Source organism: Diabrotica virgifera, chromosome 9 (genome assembly GCF_917563875.1).
Source record: "Diabrotica virgifera virgifera chromosome 9, PGI_DIABVI_V3a".
Taxonomy (NCBI): Eukaryota; Metazoa; Arthropoda; class Insecta; order Coleoptera; family Chrysomelidae; genus Diabrotica; species Diabrotica virgifera.
In genome coordinates this window covers 133915701-133927908 of record NC_065451.1, presented here as the reverse complement: position 1 = coordinate 133927908, position 12208 = coordinate 133915701, and positions in this window count along the sequence as shown.

Here is a 12208-nt window from a genome sequence, read left to right as displayed (position 1 = left end):
TTTTTGATACAAACTCACATCTATCTTTTCATATATAAGGTAGAAGGACATCTACTAGCATAATGCTCAGTAGAGAGACAAATAAGATAACTCACATACTCACATCCACTCATCCAAGCAGGAGGTAGTGAGACAAGTAAACAAACTTCAGGTAATAAGATATATTAAAACTCAAATCATTTAAAAGATAATAACATAGGAGATGCCAACAAAGTTAAATATACTTACTTACTGCTGAATATCAGAACGATCCAATTCTAAATGACACATTCTAATTTCAACCTAAGAGACACTCAAGGAACAACTGATAGGTATTAATATATTTCTGAGCCAAGTGAAGTGCACAAGTTTAGGGTGATCAGTCCTGAACCCACGCTAAAACCCTGACACAGTTAAGTGACTATATAAGTTTTATGGCCATGGTTCGCGACCCATGCAAAACCATAAATCAAAGAAAGTATTTAAGAAAAAAAAACCAAAATTCCCTAACTATCCCTGTAAATACCTATTCAACCAAGAACTCAAGATGGGGAAAATTTCCATTATCCATCCTGTACTCCTATGATATATAATTTGTACTTTTAAGAGAGAACTAACAATAAAATGACTCATAAACTGAGGTACTAAACAATATGAAGATAAGATAAAAATAAAAATAGATGGCAAAAACAGATGTTGGCCAGGTAAACAAAACACATAAAGAGATTTTAAATAAAAAAACTGGTCCCTTACCAGTTAATCTTCGTCTGAAGATGAATAATCCAAATTATCAACCAAGTTATGTGGACCTACTGTCTTATCCTCAAGTAAATCTTTAATATGACACCTTCCTAGTTTCCTACCAGTGGAGGTTTCCTTGAACTCATAAATTAAAGGAGAAATAACTTTAATGACAGTGCAAGGTATGTACTTTTGGCATAACTTAGCAGATTGGAAGTTCACTTTATCAGATTTGACAAAATTCCTTTTCAAAACGGAATCTCCAACTCTGAAAGATAAGGCTCGCTTTCTCAGGTCATAATGGCACTTATTTCTAGCATAAGATGCCTTCAAACGTTTTCGAACATCCACATAAATATCGGGAAGATGCTGAATATCTTCTAAGCGGTGTAACTTATCTGATATATCAGGAATATTGGTGGCATTTTCTGAAATTTTACCAAAATAGTCACCAGAAAGAGGAACATGACGACCAAACATTAAATAAGATGGAGGACATTTGGTTATTTCGTGAGAAGAAGTCCTGATAACTTGTACTATAGAGTGGATATGAGTATCCCAAGCTCTCTGATCAGGAAATGGATAAGATCTTAACGCAGTCACGATTGATTTATTAACTCTTTCAGTATGATTAACTTGTGGATGAGAATTTGCATTGTACCAGATCTTTTGTACATTATATTTTGCCTTGAGATCACGACAAGCCTTAGCTGTGAACTGGGGTCCATTGTCGCATGACACGATCTGTGGAACACCATAAATCAGGAAAACTTCATTCTCCAGATACTTAATAATATATGAAGTAGTTGCCTTAGACATGGTATGAACCAAAGGAAATTTTGTAAAGTAATCAACAACTACTAAAGCATATTGAGAACCTTTATACGACCTAGGATAGGGACCAATGTGATCTAAAGAGACAAGTTAAAAAGGAAAATCAATCTGTCGATTGATTTGTCGATTTACACGTAGCGCAAATTTTGCATCGAGCTAGATGGCCACGAATAGTCTGACGTATCTTCGGCCAGTAATAAAGTTCAGATATACGACGGAAAGTTTTGTAAAAACCAAAATGAGCTGCAGTAGGATGGTCATGAAAAGTGGCCAAAACCTTTGCTCTATTAGGAGTTGGAACTACTATCTTCCACTCCGACATTCCAGTAAGGGCATCCATGGAACTTAAAACATGTTTATACAAAACACCATGCTCAACTTTAAAATCAGGAAATTTACCTGGAACATTCTGGACATCATCAACATTTTTCGATACCAGTCATCTGGTTGTAAAGTAGATAAGTCTAGTTGTTCGGCTTCCCATGGGTTAACTTCGCCTCTAGTCCAGCGATTGTCTGCCAGTTCTCCAGCACTGTCGAAGGTTTCTTTTTCGCTGCTGCTTGGGTTTCCAGATCTCTCTGGTACTCGACCGGATGCGCCTTCTTCTCATGTTGTCGAGTACCAGGATATGTAGCGAAGGTCTGGGGACAGTAATTACACTGTGTTCTTGGTTCCCGTTCCTGAGAGGGTACCATTTCTGAGTTGTCTGCCACCGATGTTATGTTATTCAGTGGTGTGGCATTCTCTGATTATGTGGCTGCGCATTTGACTCTATGCTTGCGAATGCTACTCCACGTCGCACCTTTGTGTCCACAAATTTCGCATGTGGGTTGTGATGGTTGGAGGGAGGGGGGTATCGGTATTACTCGAACCCTCATTAGTGTTGAGGTTTCCTTCCTCCCCCTTGTTTGTCTCATCTCTCGATGGGTTTGCTCTCCTATTTCTTCTCTCTGCTCTATCCATGGCGTGGATTTGGATTTTCTCAAAAAGTGGAGCGAGGTGTACGTTGTTGGGTGTCGATTGAAAGATCTTTCAATTTCCTATCCCACGATACCTTACTTGTCTCTCTACGACGTTCCGCTGCAGAGATATCGCTCTTTGTAGATGTTATAATTAATGGATGCGCCTGGAAAATTTAACTTTCCTCCTAGGCGCCGTATGTGTTGTTGGGTATCGTTGGAAAGGTCTCGTGATTTCCGGACTAACCGTCTTTACCGCAACTCGATACTCCGCTCCGTTCAAAAGTTATCCACTTCCTAAGGAACTGAATACCGGTTTAATCTCTTTAACTCCTGCTATCCGGATAATGAAAATGATAACCCAACGCTTTTATAAACTATTATAGTGATATTATATTATACTTTGATACATATTTTTTATGATAAAAATTGTTCTAGAATTTTTCCTTTAAGATGAAGGAAGGACATCAGAATATGAGAAAAAGTAGGAGATATAATAATATATTTTTCTTATAGCAAGAGGAACTTAGGTACCCCAGTATCTTTCAAAAAATGATAATACAAAATGGCTACCAGGAAAACACTTTTTAGAACATTTATTTACTTTTTATACAAGAATTTGATCACACTAAACATTGAAAAGGAGACAACCAGTTAAAACTTACAATACATTTTACATTACAAATCACAAGTTGACTTTACAAACATTTAGCAACTTGATTGAACTTAAAAAATGTTGACTGTATAAACATTTAAAGCTTGTTTAAACTTTAGCAACATAAGTTTTTATAAAAATTTAAATCTTGATTAAAGAAACTTTACAAACACGTACAACTTAGGTAGGTATTATTTTGCAACACTTTTTTGTGTTAAGCCCGGTATAAGTTTAAAATAAACTAATGGAAGTTTACTTGTCACATTACATTTCCATTTTATTCCTAAGTTGACACAGTTGATTGCTAAATAAATGGCAGAAAATAAGGAGAAATTGGCAAGATTGGTTTTCCAGATATTTGCATTATCAAAAATATTAATGATCTCTGCACTGTTTTACTATTGATTTATATTTAAAATCGCTTAATTTTTTGTCTAAATGGGTTTTGTGCCCATCAACGTATAAAATAATTGGACATTTTATATTGTGTTTCATGACAAAAGGGTAAAAACAATTAGCTATGTATCCAAAAAAGAGTTCAGTCTTCATCCAGCCTGAATCACTGCAGGTAATCGTAAATCCTTCTGGAATAGAGTCTTCTATTTCACTTGGGAGTCACTTGTACGGATATATGACTAGCGGTGGAGTAGTTAATCCAGAAGCATTAAATGTAAATAGAACCGTAAGGTTAGTTTTAGATTTTCCATAGTCCACCTCGTACACGTTTTTGGCACCCCTGGGTGCCAATACCTTTTTGTTTTGGGAGCAGAGTTGAAAATTAGTCTGGTCGCCATTAAATATGTGTTTAAACCAGTTCCTAATATCAGCTTCGCTGACTTTAGACGATGCATTTGTTACGGCTTCTGATTTTCTTAGAGATATTTCAGGATGTCGTCGCATAAATGCTTTATACCGACCAGTTCCAGGGTAGTTGTCTACAAAAGGATTTTCACGAGATGATTCATCTAGGAACTGTTTTACTGATACTTGGATATCTTCAGATCTTCTTGGAAATCCTTTGCGGTGGCAATCGAGTATCCACTCCACTAATCGTTTTTCTTCTTCAAACGATAAGACAGGAAGAGGGCCGTGTGATTTTTTTACAAATTTTTCACTTAGTCGAAACTGCAAAGTGGCTCTTGGTACTTTATATCGTTTGCACGCCTCTCTTTTCGGCAGTCCTCTTCTTACAGCTTCGATCGCTTTTTGTGAACTTTCTTCTGTATATTTTTTAACATAATTCTCGTTTTCAGACGTTTTAGGCATTAAGAAACGAAAATAAAACATTCAGTAAACGTCTGTATATACGAACTTAAAGCGTTGATTGAAAAAATATATTTTATATTCAATTATCAAAGAGACAATCGTTGTCGGAACATTCAGGCTGATGATAACTTTTTCATTGAAAAAAACATTGATTTTGTAAATGTGAATAGTTAGTTAATAGAAAACAGGGCATATATAGTGATTGGCCCCTGTTTTATTATAGTTATTGGCCCCGGCCAACTACTGTTTAAATAAATTTCTGAACAAAAATATTGCAAAAAAACTTTTTAAAATGTGCATTTAACGCTTAATTATTATCCGCACGTACTGTTAAACTGAAAAGTAAAAATACAGTTGTTCGCCGGGTGGTCAATTACTGCATTTTGTGTACTTATTACGGATTAGTTATTGGCCCCATAAATAAATACAGGTATTCGAAGGTGTTAAATCGTAGGGGGGATATAGTTAATTAAAAATACATACAAAGGTACTCGCAAATCAACCTCATTTTTTTATAAACAAAGGTTAAAGTCAGAAAATATTGTTTTTTGCCTCTAGCATGTTCAGTATCATATTTACAGCAAAAGTTGTATTATGAAAGTTGTGTATCATGAGCAAACGATTAATTTTAATTTTTACAAGTTAAAATTCATAAGTCAAACTACTATGTCAAAAGTAATTACATAAGTATTATAAGTGGGTCAATAAGACCCATTTTTTATATAGAGGAAACAAACAAATTTTTTTTGATAATTTTTTTATTTATAAAGTAAAATTACACAACGAAGTACCATAAATGGTTTAAACACGAAATGAAGTTATTCTTTGCATTTTTTGCATACTGAACACAACATTGTAAACTTACAGGCATTTTACAGTATGCGCAAAAATAGTTCGTTTTTCTGTCTTTCTTGGCCGGACAGAGATGGCATCTCTTTGTCGATTTTCATTGGCTCGAGGAGACTCAGAAATACTGAAAAATTTAGTGCCCAGAATAGCTGCCGCAATAGCTAGAATCTGTCGGGGCACATTAGAGTTATATATTGAAACAAAGAAGAATCGACTGCCCTTTTTTAGGTAAAAATTTAGGTGAAATTTGGCGGTTATTTTTTATTGTGCCAACGTAAGTAATATCCTTTTTTTTTTTTTTAAATTCACGAACCATTTCTACCGAAGTGTACCAGTTATCGCCAGTCACATTACATCCTTTGCCATGAATTGGTTGAGTAACCCGTAAAACCACTTCGGTAGGATGAGAGAAGGGTGATTTTGCAGTTTTGTTTTCATTATTGCCACTGTATAATTCTGCGGTATACATGTAATGGGTCTTGGAATCTTATTCTTGAATAATATAACCACGAACGTAGAAAACTTTCTCCATTTGAAGTTATCCTGTAATACATTATTTTATTAAAATTACGATTATCCGAATCTCTTGGATAAGTGAAATTAGAATAAATTTCTTTTTTTAACCAAAAATAAAATGCAAGGATATGATCTCTATATGTACAATTTAGTTCATGTGGCCAAGTAATCAGATCATCGCCCAATATTATTTAAAATTTTCGTTTAAATTTTGTTTGCCACCGGTAGTCCGTTCCGGATTTGATCAACGTTGATAATTATTTAGCTTTGATGTTTAGGGTATTTCTTATAAACCAGATGCAGAATTCTCGCCGGAATCCAGACTCAGTTGTAATTGAGAATTGTGCGTCTCAGTTAAGGCGCATTCTCACGGTTCGATTTTAGTTGATCAACTTTAGTGGATCCACTAAAATATAGTTTGTTCGCTAAACTCAGACGCAACTGGCTAGATATTTTAGTCGGCAATTTTGCCAATTTTAGTAAAATTGGTAAAAAATATTTGCTAAATAGTTAATAATTACTAAATAGTTAGTAATTTTGCCAATTTTTGCAAAATTGGCAAAAAACAAAAAAATTACTGACTAAAATATCTAGCAAGTTGAGTCTGAGTTTAGCTCAAGTTTGTTGTTCACGCATTTCAAACAAAATTGATGACAGTAATTTTAATAAAATGGCGCCAAGTATAGTTATACGCGGAAGTGTAAATATTATTAATAGTTTACTGATTCAGCAACTCAGGATTAGTTTTATTTTTTTTTATTTATTTATTTTACGGCAAGCCCAATTCTATAAAAATACATTACATTTTTTAATTGAACATAAAGTGTTCATAAATACATAGTGTACAGATAAAAACAATAACATAATATACAAAAAACAGACATACAGAAATATAAATATAATATCGACGGGTTTTTGACAAAACATCTTAAGCGACAGAAGGCAAATTATACAGGAGAGGACTTTTCTCCTGTACATACGTAATTTATTGAAAATCAAGATCAAACGTGGATTATTTATGTTTTTTGTTGTAGAATTGGTTTCTGACCTTCGAGTAGAAAAAAAACTTATACATTTTTAAATTATGTAACATAAGATATTTTATCAGGTATTTTTTCTTAAAGCGATGGCAGTTAAGATACATAAGCGATATTTTGTCAGTAAAGAAAAATATATTGAGAGATAATTATTTTAACTTAAATAACAATTCAAATACAAGTAAACTCAAAATAAACTCAAAATTTAAATGAAAATAAACAAGAATTAAATGTCTGGGTCATCATCTGCATCAGTTTCTGCTAAAGCATCGGGTACGACATCGCTAGATGTCATTTGTTGATATTCAACCCAATATCGAGCTGGAATAACCTTTTTTTGCACCAGCTGCATGAGGTCTGTTAATTTTTTTGTACAAAGTGGTAATGGGGTTGGGTAAAGGAGACTGTCATCTTTCGTCAAAACTTTGTTTGATCTTCGGCCTAAAATTATATAGGTAAGTCATGATAAATATTTTCAAAATCAAACATCTAACCTTTCCGAGATCGGCGTAATTTTGATTTTGATGAGATCGCTAAAGTGAATTGGGTGGCGGTATCGGAATATGAATACTTTCCCTTTATCTCCTCCTCTCCTTTTTGCAATGATGCTACCCGCAATTTACTGATAAAAAATTTTTGACCTTCTTCAGTAGATGTTGGTAAAAAATTTTCTGCTTTCGTCTTCCAGTCTACGAAATCATTATGCTTCATAGTAATTGTTTCAAATGGCTTGGGGTGAACTCTTGCATTAGAAATTAGTGTAGCCCATTCAGAAGGTGCCCAAACAATTCTTTTAGAAATAAATTTTTCTATTGTAGCATGCACAGAGTCTACGGGCATGTAAGTATGGCCTGGCAGAAGGAATACAATTTTTATTTGTTGTATTGTTGTTGCTGATTGTAAAAACGTGTATAACATAGTTAACATGGCCTTGTTCTTATTTTGACCAGAACAACTATCGCTGTAAAGTGCTATTGTCTTAACTCCATGTCTCTGGTCGAGTTGAGTCAAATACTTAAAAATGATTGAACATACTTCATTACATCCACGTTTACCATCAGTTTCACCCCATAAATAACAAAAACCGCGTCTGGTTCCACTTTCATAAATAGTTTCATTATACATAGCATACTTTCGTGAGTAATATAAAAGTAGATTATCCCCATGAGGAGTGTTTAACACCTTCTGCATGTCAAAACTTGCGCATATAAAGCTATTATCTGCTTTCGCTGCTTTTTGGTCAGTTAAAAATAAGTCCATACTCTCTTTTTTATCTGTATCATGTGTTTTATAATATTGCACTTCCTGTTCTGCAAATGTAATATCTTTATCTTTTTTAGCTTCACACAGATTACACTTATCTTTTTTCGGTAGGTGAAATCCAATATTAAAATCATTATTAAAAATTGTTCTGAAAACTTTCAATGATACATCGGTTTTAACATTTTTTTCGGATAGATCCTTTATAAACAATCTATATAAGAAAGACACGTTCCTTAACTCATTAGGTAGATATTTCTTTGAAGAGCTAGACCTGCAGTAATGAGAAGGAACCGCTGGAAGCTCTTTTATGTATTCTTGAACACATTTTTTTGCGTCCGGCTTCGTTTTATGTGGTGGATCATGTTTGCCTCTCTGATCTGGTTTAACAAACTTCTCATTAATTAAATTGTCTCGTGTATATCTTATTGTCATCTGAGAAATATTCAGCGTTTTTAAAATAAATTGTTGACACACCTCAACTTCCTTAGCATTCCATGAGATGTAATATCTAAAAGTTCTTTTCCTTCTACTGTATTCTGTATATGTTCGCCTACGTTTAATTTCAACCTCTTTTAGACATGATAATAGCCACTCCTTCTGCTTTTGATGACTACCTAAACCCCAATAATATTCAAAGATATCATGTCGCTGTTGTTCCGTAAACTGTTTGGTACAACCATGTTGACATACTGTACTCTTACACGGATTTCTTGAACTAATTTTCCTCTACCTAAATTTTTTTCACGTTTTTTAAGATGCTTCTTATTTAGCTTTTTAGATTTTTTGATTCCTGTGTTTCCAACAACATCAATAGTTTGTTCCACAAGAGCTTCAGAGTCAGAGCTTGAAAAGTAGAAGTCAGAATCTTTATTTTCATGAAACGAATAATCGGAGTCAAATCTTTTCCGTCTTTTAATTATTGGTTGACTACTGTTTACAGCCTCATCAGAATCTGAACTTAAATAATCAACTAATTTTACATTTTCACGATGTCATTAGGTTCATTATAATTGATGGGGGTCAGAACATGCGTAGAAATGTTACTTAAGTGGGCAAACTGTTCATCATCTCTTACCTCAATATTAATATTATTTTCATTGTCTATTAAAATTGGAATATTTTCAATATTCCTAGCCAAACAATCTAAATCATTTTGTGATAATGTTAATATATCAGTTTCAACTGAAAGATTTTGAATGTCGTCATTATTATTCTGTAGCGGAACGTTTTCGAACATCATATCGTATTCTCTTATTTCTTCGTCCTTTCGGTGTTTTCCCAGTAACGCGATCTTATAACTCCTTGCTGAAGCCATTGTCTACAAATTTTTCATTTTATTGCTTAAAAAAAAGTTATTTTAAAAACTTACCAAAGTATAAAACACACACAGATTTAAAATGGTACAAACTAATTTTACAACCGAAATACAGCTTTACAATCGAAAAATAGACAAATTAATGCGGCACAACACGTTTCTATGAACAGAGAAATAACACTAAACAGATAACGATAACTAACAGGTAGTCAGAAATTAAACCTCACTATTCCGGCCTTCCGTTGTATTCGGAACAAAACAATAATCTTAAGCGCCCGACCGGCTATCTTAAACGACTGGAATTATTTTACAACCGAAATACAGATTTTACAACCGAAATACAAACAAACTAATGCGGCAAAACAGGTTTCTATATACAGAGACATAACATAACCAGGTAGTAGGAAATTAGACATCACTTTTTCGGCGTTGAGCTGTATTGGGAACAAAACAATAATCTTAAGCGCCCAACCAACTATCTTAAATGACTGGCACTTACGATTATTAATCAGTCAAGCTATGTTTCTTAAGATATTTTTGGGTAAAATTTCACCGTAGTACAACAAACCTGTCGCTTAAGATTAAAAAGAAACAATGAAATTGGTAATAAATACTTAAATCTGACGTACGATATTTTGTAGGAATGTGCAAATAAGTTTAATCAATCGTATACACCAAAAATCCTGTTTTTGGAATTTTTGTCGCTTAAGATGTTTTGTCAAAAACGCGTCGATATGAGGCGCTTAGTGCAAGAGTGGCCTAACTAGTAAAAACTGATATTGAGAAAAAGACGATTTAGTTTTTATTAAATATGACCAGTCTCTTTTCTGTAAGGATTATTATCCTTAGTTTTAAATTTCAACACCTTAAATTAAGTTAATAAATTTCATTTTACATTAATATCACAAAAAAGAAAAATTTTCAAAACATTTTTGGAAAAAAAATTGTAGGCCACATTTCTACTACTGTGAATGGTTTTTGTTTTTTATCTGTCCTAATCACTCTGGTCCAATCTCCAGGTACATAGATATCATTGAAAGTTTTTTTGTTCTTCTCTATGATCCTAAAGTCACGGTCACAGGCTAGATATGAATGCCCCGACACCAAAAATTTATGGTCAATTTGCTGGACTTTTGATATCTTGTTTTGTATGATATAATTACAGAATAGAGACATTTTGATATTCCTATTCTGCACTCCGCATTGGTCACTATACATAATTAATTTTGACGTGTTAACATAGTTTTTAATATAATGCTGTATGCAAGATCCAATCTTTTGAGGTCCTCTAGATGCTATGGCTTCATGCCAAACGTACATGTGGGCCTGATTGCTTGACAAGTTGTGGATACCTAAACAGTATGTCCACAACTGTCTTTTGTAGTAACATACCCCAGTTGAAAGATGAGGAGTAGGTAATGTAGACATGAGATCAAACGCTATTATAGTGACATCGTTTTCGGCTATTTTACCCAACTCCGAATCCAATGCCATCCCAGCACGTGCGCCTTCTGCCTTTCGAAGATGCAATTCTTTCTCTAACTTTAAACTTGCTAAAGTAACTTCAGAAGTTTCTGTTTTTATTTTTTGTTCAAATTCGTCACATCTTCTACAACTGTCAGATATAGGTGCATGAAAAGTTAAATTAAATTTGGGTGACATTAACCACAAAAATTCGTTTTGTTTTTTGCCAATTAATCTTTTTTTGAGTTATTAATTCTGAAATAGTTTTCGTATAAATAATATTACAATTTATTCAATCAATTTCTTAGAAAATATGTTCAAAATAATCTATAATATCTAAAAAAAAAAAATTGGTGTCCCTCAAAATTTGGCGCCCAGACGGTCACCCGGCTTGCCTGCCTGTTAAAATTTTTTATTCAATTTTATGTTATTTATATTGTTAAATTATTTAATTTTATATACAAATCTAAACAGATTGTTGATGTGAAATTATTGGAGGTTGTAAGTTCACTAAAATGCAGCATACATCAATAATTTTGTCCATATGAGAAAATAATTGTTCCGGAATCTTATCCAATATTCTAAAGATTCTCAACCTTTGCATTATTCTTTCCACATGTATTCGAATAATTGCAGTACCATAACTTTTCTCAGTTTCTTCCTTGGTGAATTATTTTTTATCCTTTAGTAATGGTGGCATTACAAGCATTTTTTATCACTCTTGTCAATTACACTTTGAAATTCTGGAAATTCTTTATCCGCGAAAACTGTGTCACCGTGTTCTAAAAGTTTTTTAATTCTTGATTCAATGGTAATTTGAGAGTTACTAATCCTTTCACCATATGCTTTCGATCTGCAACAAAGTACAGTAGTCGCAAACAAAAAGTAGTTTGAAAGTGAATTCATGTTTGTAGTGTGAATAACACAAGACTCGATTTTCTATGCTTGCTGGAATGTCAATTCGAAACTCGGTACAGTCTAAAATCATTCTTGTATCACTGAATTCTGGTGTAAAGTAGTCAGGTGTTAATGCTTGCACGGTTTCCTGGTCTGGCCAAAATACAAAATTCTTAGTTTGAGCAGCTAATTGATTTAAACAAGAAAATATTTTAGAGATTATTGTTCTGTGTATCATAAATATAGCTTTCAATGCCCCAAATGACAATCCTGATTTTAATTTCATGATAGTCTGTTATGATCTGATACTTTATTTTTTTCTGGAATATTAAATCGATGTAGAAGAAAATCAAAATTTTCAAATGATACTCCTGTAAGATCAAGAAATTATTTTTTGTTTTTCACTGATTAATGACCTTCAAAACACTTGTGC